The 12,334-nt window shown below is 40.2% G+C and overlaps 1 pseudogene; it reads right to left on the bottom strand.

The window, feature by feature from the left end:
- Positions 1–411: 411 nt before the first annotated feature.
- Positions 412–6,622, bottom strand: LOC129024055 (keratin, type I cytoskeletal 18-like; annotated as a pseudogene).
- Between the last annotated feature and the right edge of the window lie 5,712 nt (positions 6,623–12,334).

Genomic DNA, 12,334 nt, shown 5'->3' with positions numbered 1-12,334 from the left:
CTTCAATATTGAAGTAGGATGTCAGGCCCCTAATATTCCCAGAAGAAACCAGGGGAATTTGGCCAAATGTTTACTGGGATTTCCTTGTAGGCATCTTCTTCCAAATATATGAAGATCCCCAGTTGTGGGTGTTCTAAAGAGGCTCAGATTCAATGATTTACTCCATTTGCCAGAACATGTACCAGATGAGCCATAATGTCCTGTCTCTTGCATGTGCATGTGTGTACCTGAGCCAGGTGGGTAAATACTGAAGAATGTTTTGCTTAAACTTACTCTGGTCTCCTGTGCAATCCTCCATCTGATGCCTGGAGCCAAGAGCATTCTGTAGGCAACAACTGCCTACCTGATTTAATAAGCAAACCAGCATACAACAACTTGCTTGCCCTCAAAGACATGTAAGTATGATATCTCTCAAACTCTCCCAAAGACAATCTTTGAAAATAACAATGATGGCTCCATCTGCAGAGCATAGCGGGCCTCCACCTCCCTCAGGCTGTTCTCCAAGCTGGCCTTCAGATTTCTTGTGGAGTCCAGGTCGATCTCTAAGGACTGGACTCTATGTCTCAGCTCTGTGAGCGTCATCTCAGCAGCTCCAACCTTGGCGAACTGTGTGGTAACCACTCTGGTGCTCTCCTCGATTTGCTGAGACCAGTACTTGTCCAGCTCCTCTCGGTTCTTCCAAGCAAGCTTGTCATATTGGGCCCGGGAGTCTGCCATGATCTTGGCAAGGTCCTGAGATTTGGGGGCAGCCACCTCCATGGTCAACCCAGAGCTGGCAATCTGGGCTTGTAGGCCTTTTACTCCCTCTTCGTTGTTCTTCTTCATGAAGAGCAGCTCCTTCTTGAGAGCTTCGATCTCTGTCTCCAGCTGCAGCCGAGTGACATTTGTGCCATCAATTACCTTGCAGAGCCCATGGATATCACTCTCCACAGACTGGTGCATGGCCAGCTCTGTCTCATACTTAACTCTAAAGTCATCAGCAGCAAGACGGGCATTGTCGATCTGTCAAACGATGCGGCCATTGTCCACAGTATTTGCAAAGATCTGAGCCCTCAGGTCTTCCACGGTCTTGAAGTAATGGCTCCAGTATCTGACCTGGGGTCCCTTCTTCTCCAGGTGCTCCCGGATTTTGCTCTCCAGCTTCCGATTCTCAGTCTCCAGGCCCCTCACCCTGTCCAGGTAGGAGGCCAGGCGGTCTCTCAGGCTTTGCATGGTCTCCTTCTCGTTCTGGATGCCTCCCTTTCCTGCCAGACCCCCGGCTATCCCCGTGGCCAGGCCTCCGGACCCCATGCCACCCCGGAAGCTGGTGAAGCGGGACACGGAGATCCGGGAACCAGAGCCCCCCGCGCCTGCATAGACGCTGGCTGCACGGCTGACCGGCCGGGTGCTGTAGCTGGGCACCTGGACAGAACCCGGGGACCGGTAGTTGGTGAAGGCGGAGCAAGTGGTGAAGCTCATGCTAGCCGGGGAGGAGAGTGAGAGGACAGGACTCAGGCTTTGCTGACGACTCATTGTCCCCATCTTTATGTTCATGAGTAACCAATGTTTAGCTCCCACTTATAAGTGAGAATATATGATATTTGTTTTCTGTTCCTGAGTTAATTTGCTGAGGATTATGGCCTTCAGCTGCATCCATGTTGCTGCAAAGGACATGATTTCATTCTTTTTCATGGCTGCATAATATTCCATGGTGTATATGTACCACATTTTCTTTATCCAATCCACCACTGATGGGCACCTAGGCTCATTCCATGTCTTTGCTATTGTGAATAGTGCTGCAATGTACATTCAAGTTCATGGGTCTTTATGGTAGAAAACTTTATTTTCTTTGGGGTACATACCCAGTAATGGTACTGCTAGGTAAAACGGTAGCTGTTTTAAGCTCTTTGGGAAATCTCCAGACTGCTTTCCACAGTAGCTGAACTAATTTACATTCCCAACAACAGTATAAAATAATTTCCTTTTCTCGGCAGCCTCACCAACATCTGCTATTATTGGACTTTTAATAATAGCAAACAACCTTTAAATAACCAGTACAGCAAGATTTTCAAATTTTGATATGTGTAAAAATTACCTGGGAAGCTTATAAAAATGTAGCTTTCCAGGCTCCACTCTAGAACATCTGATTTAGTAGGTATAGGGAATGCTGTGAACATCTTTTCTTAAAAATAATGGAAAACTGGTGAAAGTGACTGAAATCAATCTAATCCAAATAAGTAAAATGTATTGTGCTTTTACTAAGTCCATATGGAAATTAACAAGATAGAGTCTTAGTTGTTCATCTTATAAAAAGAATAACAATATTGAACAAATCCTTTCCCAAGAAGTAAAAAGTATGTGTTGATTGTGTGACAGATTTGGGGAAAAGCAAGTGAAACTAACAGGGAGGGAAAAGATGGGGAAAGGAGGGGTCAAAGAAGGGGAATGTTCTATCTCTTGCTGTATACAAAACCACTAAGAGACTTAATGGCTTAAAAGGCAACAATCATTTCATTTGTTTATGAATATGAATTTGGACAGGGCTCAGTGGGGACAGTTTGTCTTTGCTCCATGTGTTGCCATCTGGGGTGGCTTAATCTGGGCCAGGGGATCTACTTCCAAGAGGGCTCACTCATATAGCTGACAAGTTGATACTGGCTATTGGTTCCTCTTCATGTTGGGCTCTCCATAAGGTGGCTTGGGCTTCCTCATAGCATGGTGGCTGGGTTATGAGGGTGATAATCTCAAGGGACAAGAAGTAGAAACTTCCAATTTCTTAAGGCCTAGCCTCAGAAATTCGCACATTGCTTTGTCATATTAAACTGGCTAAGCAGTCACAGATCCCAGATTCAAAGGAAAGCGATATAGATTTCACCGTTTAGTTGTAGGAGTGTCAGAAAACTTTGGAGCCATGCTTTAAAATTGCACAGGGACAGAGAAAGGAAAGACTGAGAACATGAAAAAGAAACTTTGCCTATTTTGCTAAGGCCAGTTCAACCAGGAAGAAAGCAAACACTCCTTCCTTGGCTAGTTAAGAAAAACCATTCCAAGTAGAGTTAGCACACTTTCTAAGATCTTGCCACAAAAATGGGAAACATGGGGGATTTTCCGTACATACTTAAATGGAAAGAAAGTTCTTTCAAATGTCACTCTTATTTCCCAAAATACTTTCTTCTTCTTAACAAATATTGAATGTGCTTACATGCCAGTCACTGTACTAGATGTAGGGGGTATCAAGATGAATAAGACAAAGTCTTTGTCCTCAAATATGAATAGTTAGAGTAAATAATCATTAGAGTCATGCTACGCACACATAAAGCTATTTTGGATGCCCATAAGAGAGACAGATTGGTGGGTGGACCAGCTCAAATCCCACTTTCCTTGGGCCATGGATCCCTCATACCAGTTCAGGTATCCTGATCTATGCTGTCACAACTCCTTGTATCACAGTACTTTATTATATATTTGTGAAACTATTTGATTAGCATCTCTTTCCCGTACAGGATCATAGAATCCTCTTGAATATTGAGCCAGCTTTGGTGATTCACTTCTAATGAAAGATACACAGAACTGACTCTACATGACTTCAGAGGTTAGGTTACCAAAGTGTCTGCCTGGCTCTCTTCCTAGCTATACACACCTTGGAGCTCTGATGCTGCCATGCTGGACAGACCACACTGAGAGATGAGAGAGACAGAGAGAGAGAGAGAGAGAGAGAGAGAGACAGACAGACAGACACAGAGAGAGAGCTGGAGAAGAGAGAGACAGACAGAGAGGAGCTTGAGAAGCCCTAGCTATTTTAGCTTCAGCTGTTGGAGTCTTTCCAGCATCAACCACCAAATGTGTGAGTGAACAAGCCTTAGATGATTCCAGACCCCAGCCTTCAAGCTGCCTTAGCTGATGCTGCGTGGAGCAGAGATAAGCCTTCTTCTCTGTGTCTGCATCCTATCTGAATTCTTGACCAAAAGAATTCATAAACATAATAAATGGTTGTTTTATGCTACTAGGTTTTGGAGCGTTGTTATGCAACCATAGTAATTAGAGCAGAGAAAGAAGCAAGATTCAGACTTAGAGGCACTTTACATGAATGAGGGGGAGTTTGTACTTTCCCCCAGGGCTATGGAGAGATATGGAGAGATTTTAGCCAGAAGAAAGGGACAGCTCTATTTGAGTTTTAGAAAATAACTCTGCCTAGGAACAGTGGCTCATGTCTACAATCCCAACACTTTGAGAGGCCAAGGCAGGAGGATCACTTGAGCCCAGAAGTGTGAGATCAGCCTAGGCAACATAGTGAGATCTTGTCTCTACAAAAAAAAAAAAATTTTTTTAATTAGCCAGGTGTGGTGGTGCATGCCTATAGTCCCAGCTACTTGGGAGGCTGAGGTGGGAGGATTGCTTGAGCCCAGGAGGTTGGGGGTGCAGTGAGCCGTGATCACATCACTCCACTGTAGCCTGGGTGACAGAGCGAGAACTTGTCTCAAAAAAAGAAAATAAGAAAAGAACTCTGGCTACATGCAGTGGGACTCTCATTGGAGATCGCATAGGACATTAACAAAGATTAGCACTTAGAGTCAGAATGATGAGGGTTAAGTTCCAGTTTGCTACTGTGTAATCAACGGCATAGTCAGTTAACCTCTTTAAGTCTCAGTTTTATCATCTGTAAATGAGGAATAACAACACTCCCCTCTTAGTGAAAAATGTGAAGACAACTCAAATGTGGTCACTGAACGTGTATCATTTCAAGCCTGCTTTTCCGCTTTCAATTAAACTGGGTGTTGGGGGAATTTGGTCACGTGAGAATTTGAAATGACTATTGAGATAATAATGCCTCTTCATCACAAATAATGCCAGTAAAGACTAAGTCTCTGATTCTAAGTGGCTTGTTCAAGTTGAATTACTTAGAAAGATACTCAACAATTACATCTTTTCACTTCAGGACCAAGAGTCATGGTTTTCCAGTGATAATAAGATAGGATGTCTTATGATGACTAAATTGTAATGTAAAATTTTCAATTCCAAGAGTTGACTCTTTCCCAACACTGGATGATTTTCTTCACTCGTTAAAAAATTAGTAATTGATGTATCATGGAGCATATTTTTAAATCACCTCCAAGTACTGCATCTGAATATGATGAAATATTTTCAGAGAGGAATATGACCAAAGAATAGATCAGCAATATATTTAATGCTGTTTCCCAAGCTAAAACATTCATCCCTCTAATTTTTTCTGATATGTGATTCAGCTTAGCACCTGACAAAACATTAATTTTTAGTTAGAATTCTCCTCATAATTTTTGGTCTATCTTTAATCTGGTGTCCAAAACTGGTAAATGCAAGAAACGCATGATGTCATTTCTACATCTCAAAATTGTGAATTAGGACCTTCTAAATGAGTATAAAAGGAGGAAGAAGAAGCAGCAGATAAATATGAGATTTTGCTTAAAACTCAAGCTATTCAACATTCACTGAGATAGACATACGGAAAGGAAAGGTTGCAAATGTCATCACTTTCTCTGTTATGAAACTATTGTCATTAGTTCATTAGTAATAATTTTGCATTTTTTCATTTTACAAATAGAAATGTATCTTTTAATTAAAAAATTGTTGGTCCTAGTGTGTCATTATCGCATTTGATTCCAAATGTTTGAGAAAAACTATACAGATGGTGATGACATAGGCAGTGGGTTAGATTGCTCCAAAATAGTGTAAATGAGAAGCAAAGAGAACCAAGGAAAGATCCCAGGGAACACCCACATGAAAGAAACAAAGAGTCAGCGAAGGAAACAGAAAGGAGAGGCCAGCAATGTAGGAGGAAATACAGGGGAAAGTGTACTCATGGGATCAAGGAGAAGAAGGAGTTCAAGGAAGCTTTGCTAGTCACAGAGAGGGATCTATGTCAAATGTTTCACAAGTCACAGGACATGAGTTGAGAAGGCTTACCAAAATGAGTTAGCATCACTGAACTCAATAAGAGCAGTTTCAGCAGCGTGGTGTGGCTGGAAATCCTTTTGCTTGAATTGAGGTGTGGGAGGGAATAATACAACAGAAACAGTGAGTGTGGAATACCTTTTCTAGATTCTTGGCTAAAAATGGAAGGTGAAAAATGGGATATTAGCCAAAAAGATGTACAGTGTCGTCGAGAGACAGAGAGAGAGCACAGCATTCCTAAAACAAAAATAAATTAATAATATTTAAATACCGACTGAAATCACTTAATATACAGGGAATGTTTTAAATACAGCAAGTGTTTGAAGAGGCTGGAAGGGATAGGATCCAGATCTTGATACAGAGAATAATCTCAGAAAGGAAACTTCTTTTACAGTGATGCTATGGTTTGGATGTGGTTTGTCGTCCCCATCTAAACTCATGTTGAAATTTGATCCCCATTGTGGTGGTGTTGGGAGATGGGGCCTAGTGAGAGGTATTTGGGTCACAGGGCTCAATCCCTCACGAATGGCTTGATGCTGGTCTCCTGGTAGTGAGTTCTTGCTAATGCAAAACTAGATTAGTTCTTGAGGGAATAGATTATTTCCTGAGAGAGTAAGTTGTTATAAAGCAATGTTTTTCCTCTTGGTTGGACCTCTTTACCTCCTCCACCATGTTGTAATGCAGCACAAAAGCCCTCACTGGAAGCCAAGGCCATGTCCTTGAACTTCTCAGCCTGCGGGACTATGAGCTAAATAAATCTCTCTTTTTAAAAATAAATTACCCAGTCTCAGGTATTCTTTTATACCAACACAAAATGGACGGAGACAAATGATGGGAGGAAAGTAAGAAAGAATGATTAAAAAGGCAGTTTAAAAAAAACTGCAACCAGTGTGATCAATGAAACAATACTGGCCATGAGTTGATAATTTTTGAAGCTGGATGATACATACATGAGGGTTCATTATACCATCCCCTCTAGTTTTGTGTATGTTTAAAAGTTTCCACAATAAAAAAGTTGAAAAAATATTGATAAAAAAACCCTGGGGTAAAAAATTGCTGTTACTCAGGGGACAGCTTAAGTTTCTGCTGTGAAGTAGGAGGAAAAGTTATCTGCTGAGAGTTAATGTTGTGGGTTGAAGGTTTAATGAGATTGGTGAAAGTTTGAAATCACTGCTGTGGGAGAAAGAGTTGATGATCCAGCTGAGGTTAGAGGTCTTGGATTTCCAGTTGCAAATATTTGTGTGTTGTAAGATTTTCTCTAGGAGCTCTCAAGAGTACAAGTGTGAGAACTGTTGGGGAGATCCATAATTGATTTTTGATGGGCTGGTGCAATTGTAGATTAAGGGAAGCATCAATAAGAAAGTTTTAATGTGATGGGGCATGTTGCTTCCCCCTTCAAGAAAAAGCTATTGTGTTTTTTCGTTTGTTTGTTTTTAAGTAGAAGAATACTTTAGTATAGTAGTCTTGAAGTTTTGAGTTAGATTCTGACTCAAAAAGAGAGAAAAACTAACTTGAGAGGTAAGATAATTTTTCTTTAAAAAATATTGTCTCATGTATTATCATATAATACTGATCATAACTATTTACGAGGAAATTGAATGATAGTAAAATAAAATAATCCAAATGTACTTTCAGAAATATTTTAAAATTTTAAACCAAATATGATTTAAGTATTTATAAATTATTTATACTAAAAAACTAATATCTATCTAGAGGAAAAACCATTTCAGATATTGACCTCCAAATTTAGCAATCTTTCTGGTATTTCCACTGATGGCTTTATTTTCCATTCTAGATTTCAAACTATTATTCTAACTCAGATTTATTTTATTTATTTATTTTATTTTATTTTTCCATAAGTTATTGGGATACAAGTGGTATTTGGTTACATGAGTAAGTATTTTATTGATGATTTGTGAGATCCTGGTGCACCCATCACCCGAGCAGTATACACTGCAGTGTGTTTGTAGTCTTTTATCCCTCACCCCCTCCCACTCTTCCCCCTAAGTCCCCAAAGTCCATTGTATCATTGTTATGTCTTTGTGTCCTCGTTGCTTAGCTCCCAGATATCAGTGAGAACATACGATATTTGATTTTCCATTCCTGAGTTACTTCACTTAGAATAATAGTCTCCAGTCTCATCCAGGTCATTGCAAATGCTGTTAATTCATTCCTTTTTATGGCTGAGTAGTATTCCATCGCATATATATATACCACAGTTTCTTTATCCACTCGTTGATTGATGGGCATTTTGATTGGTTCCACGATTTTGCAGATGTGAAGTGTGCTGCTATAAACATGCGTGTGCAAGTATCTTTTTCAAATAATGACTTCTTTTCCTCTGGATAGATACTCAGTAGTGGGATTGCTGGATCAAATGGTAGTTCTACTTTTAGCTCTTTAAGGAATCTCCACACTGTTTTCCATAGCTGCTATAGTAGTTTACATTCCTACCAGCAGTGTAGAAGTGTTCCCTGTTGACCGCATCCACACCAACATCTACTGTTTTTTAATTCTTTGATTATGGCCATTCTTGCAGGAGTAAGGTGGTGTCGCATTGTGGTTTTGATTTGCATTTCCCTGATCATTAGTGATGTTGAGCAATTTTTCATATGTTTGTTGGCCATTTGTATACCTTCTTCTGAGAATTGTCTATTCATGTCCTTAGCCCACTTTTTCATGGGATTGTTTGTTTTTTTCTTATTGGTTTGTTTGAGTTTGTGGTAGATTCTGGATATTAATCCTTTGTCAGATGTATAGATTGTGAAGATTTTTTCCCACTCTGTGGGTTGTCTGCTTACTCTGCTGACTGTTCCTTTTGCCATGCAGAAGCTCTTTAGTTTAATTAGGTCCCAGCTATTTATCTTTGTTTTTATTGCATTTGCTTTTGGGTTTTTGGTCGTGAAATCCTTGCCTAAGCCAATGTCTAAAAGGGTTTTTCCAATGTTATCTTCTAGAATTTTTATAGTTTCTAGTCTTAGGTTTAAGTCCTTAATCCATTTTGCTAACTCAGATTTAAATGTACTTTCAAAGAAGATTAATTGTTGTATGTCTTCCACATTCTACTAGTATCTTCATAGCCTAAGAATCCCTTGAAGCAGAATGACCTACACTCCATTTGGGACCGGTGACTGCTGAAAAATCTCAATTTGCTGTATATCCACCCCCCCTCCATGTGTTTATAGTTTGTAAACTGGATCCTGAGGTTTAAATATTGTGGGTAGTGGGTTACTAGTAACCAACATGGCAAAATACTATAATGCTTCATTAAACAAAGCTGTAAGATAAGGTTAATATAACTAGGGAATAAGGAAGCCTGTGCTATGAGCAAAATGAGGGTTAGTGGAAATCTTGGTGCACTGTAACTAGTTTGCTTATATGTAAATTTATTTGTTTATATTGTTTCAATATGGGCTTAATTGTATCCTTTAAATGACAGAGTTGTCAGCAATTTCCAGTTTGCACTGTAGATTTTTGGAGGGTGAGACATCTGTGAAATTCTCTAGAATGAAAGCCAGGAGCTTATAAAATGATACGATTTCACTGCAGTTCAGATAATCAGGGACTAGAAAAGTCAAACCAACCCTCCCATTTGTGACAATTAACAAAGCTGGACAAAATATAAAAACCATCTTCATAAAGGCATCAGAAAACTTAAAAAAAGAGTGAAAAATTATAGTGCCAAGATGGGGTGAAAACAGAGGTTCCAGAAAGTAAGACCGTCACTGGGACCTTGTTTTCTCTTGGGGTGTTTTCTCATTTCAGGAGGAGACTAAGTACTTGAGACATTGAGTAACATTATTACAAGCTTCGAAGGGCTGGGTAGACAGGGATTGGAGTCTCCTTTAGGGTCCCTAAAGGGGACTTAAAGAAGATATTCATTTTTCAGACTCTAGCTCAGCTTTGAATCATCACCTCATCACTGGACTTGAATTGAAGTGATTCCCTATTGCTAGTGCCAACAAGCACTTGATGGAATCAAACATAAATCCTCTCTGGAGGACAATAACATTAATTTAGACCTCAAATTACTTCTTACAACAGTTTTGCAAATACAACGTTCACAATTGTGAATTATGGTGTAATAAACATGCAGTGATGTCTTTTTTGTGGTGTCTTTTTTGATATAGTGACTTCTTTTTTGGGGGGTAGATACCCAGTAGTGGGATTGCTGAATCAAATGGTAGGTCTACTTTTAGTTATGTAAGAAATCTCCAAACTGTTTTCCACAGAGGTTGTACTAATTTACATTCTCACTAGCAGTGTATAAGCATTCCAGATGAAGGGAGATTTAGTGAACTAGAAGGTAGGTCAGAAAATATCCAGATTGAAACATGGAGAGAAAAAAAGGATAGAAAACACAGAAGAGAGAATAAATGACATAGAGAACTCCATAATAAGATTTGTTTACATGTAATTGAAGTCTCAGAAGAAGAAAATAGAAATAACAGTATAGACACAATATTTAAAGATATAATAGCTGATAATTTTCTGAACGTTATTTAAAAAAAAATCATTTTAAAACGCTTATATACCCTAAGGAAGAAGCAGAAAGTGAGGCTGGAAAACTCATTTGGAGTCAGAGTGTCAAGGACTCCATCAATTCATGGAGCTAAATTTTGGCATGTGGACATTTGGGAACATTGATGGAACAAATATCAGGGAGAGATCTCAGAAGCCCAAGGAGTCATATGAGGGGCCATTTGCTTAAAGAAACCAAGATCAGAAAAGGGAGACACATGAGTACTTAGAGGACTACGAGAGTCAAATCTGGAAAAGCTGAGCTTAATTGTCAAATCCAAGCAGATAGGAGACAGAAAAAATAGAAGAGAAACATCCCACAGGTTGGGACCTAGGCAGAACTGAAATGGAATAAGAAACTAGAGCCAAGCAAAGTTGGGAAACTACAATTTCATGGAAATAGTCTGAGTATCTGAGGCAAATGGTTTAATTTGAGGGCATGGTAATGGGGTGGATGATTGAAGGCTTTAAGGAGGTGAATAACATGGTACTAAGTGTGCTTTACAAAGATCATACTACAAAGATCAGTGTGAAAGGTGAACTAGAGAACTTGTGATGGTTATGATCTCAGGATTGGGGATCAGGCAGTCTTGAGTGCAATGCCAATTCCACCTCAACTATCTCTGTTTCCTAGGGCATTTTGCATAAGCTCCCTGGACCTTGGCTTTCACATCTGTAAATTGAGCATCTTCACAGGGTTGTTTTGAAGTTGATGAGATAATACATGTGAAGTAGTTGGCCTAATGCCTGGTTTACAGTGAGCATCCAGTGAGCAGTGAGAGGGCTCTTCTGAGGAGAAACCAGAGGCAGCAAGATCAACTGGGATGGTATTGAGATAGTCTAAGGGAGCCCTAGGGAGTGCAGGCATGGGCCAATAAACAGCTGTAAGAATGAGGAGCGGGGATGATACATCAGGGAATGTGTATGTGTGTGTGGGCAGGGGAGTATAGGGACAGTGGAATAAGGCAAAGAAATAACACTGGAATCCCCACCCCAACACTTCTTGGGCACATGCTCTGTGTCTAATTGTGTGCAGCTGATTAAGCCCTATGCCCAGATAACGCTGACAGCCCCAGGCCTCATTAAGCAAATTCATGCATGCTCCCATGGATGTACAAAAGATACATTTGGTCTTCAGACTGAAGGGGCCCGCTATAGCCAAATATTCTGCAAGAATGTACAAGCCTGGCGTGAACTTTGGCCAGAGGCAAGCACTTTATTTGTAATAATCTCTGTCAGCCATACCATGACCCCCAACAATTTGCACAGGTCCAGCAGGCTGTTAATTTTTCATAGAATTGAAGAAGTAATTCAGAAATATTAAGGGAAAATTTACTTGTGTAGTTAATTTACTCCCCCTTTCCACATAGCCACTTCTTCAACCCAACCTAATACTTATGAGTAACAGCTCAGAACAGACGCTACTTATCTTCTCAGCCCAAGCAAGCTGTCTTGCAAAAGAGGTTAAGAATAGATTGCAACTCCCTCTAAGGTCTCGGTTTTGTCCCCTTGTTGCTTTCATTTAGACAAAAAGAAGTCTGTTTATCAAAGGATTTCCTGAGGCTCCAAATCCCTGTGTGAGGAGGTGAGGTGTGAACGCCAAATGGCTCACTAGGGAAGATTTTAATCAGTGAGTACCACCGGTGGGTGCTTTCTCTTGGTTATGTTTGATTCCTCCAGCTTCACCACTGAGAAAAGTAGGCAAAGGGCAGAAAGGGTGATTAGTAAAGCAATGGAAAAGAGGAATAGAAGAGAAAACCTTCTCACTGCTGTAGCACCTTAGAGAGACTCAATAAAATCCTGTTTCTCCCAAGTTAACCACTCCACTGCCAGCTCCCCCAACAGCCAGCCCTAGGAAAAATAGTGTAACAGACTAAATGATTTCTGGTACCCTCATCTGCTTGCT

This window comes from Pongo pygmaeus, chromosome X (assembly GCF_028885625.2).
Source record: "Pongo pygmaeus isolate AG05252 chromosome X, NHGRI_mPonPyg2-v2.0_pri, whole genome shotgun sequence".
Taxonomy (NCBI): domain Eukaryota; kingdom Metazoa; phylum Chordata; class Mammalia; order Primates; family Hominidae; genus Pongo; species Pongo pygmaeus.
Note: the sequence above shows the minus strand (reverse complement) of the source record. Positions and strands in the feature narration are given on the sequence as shown.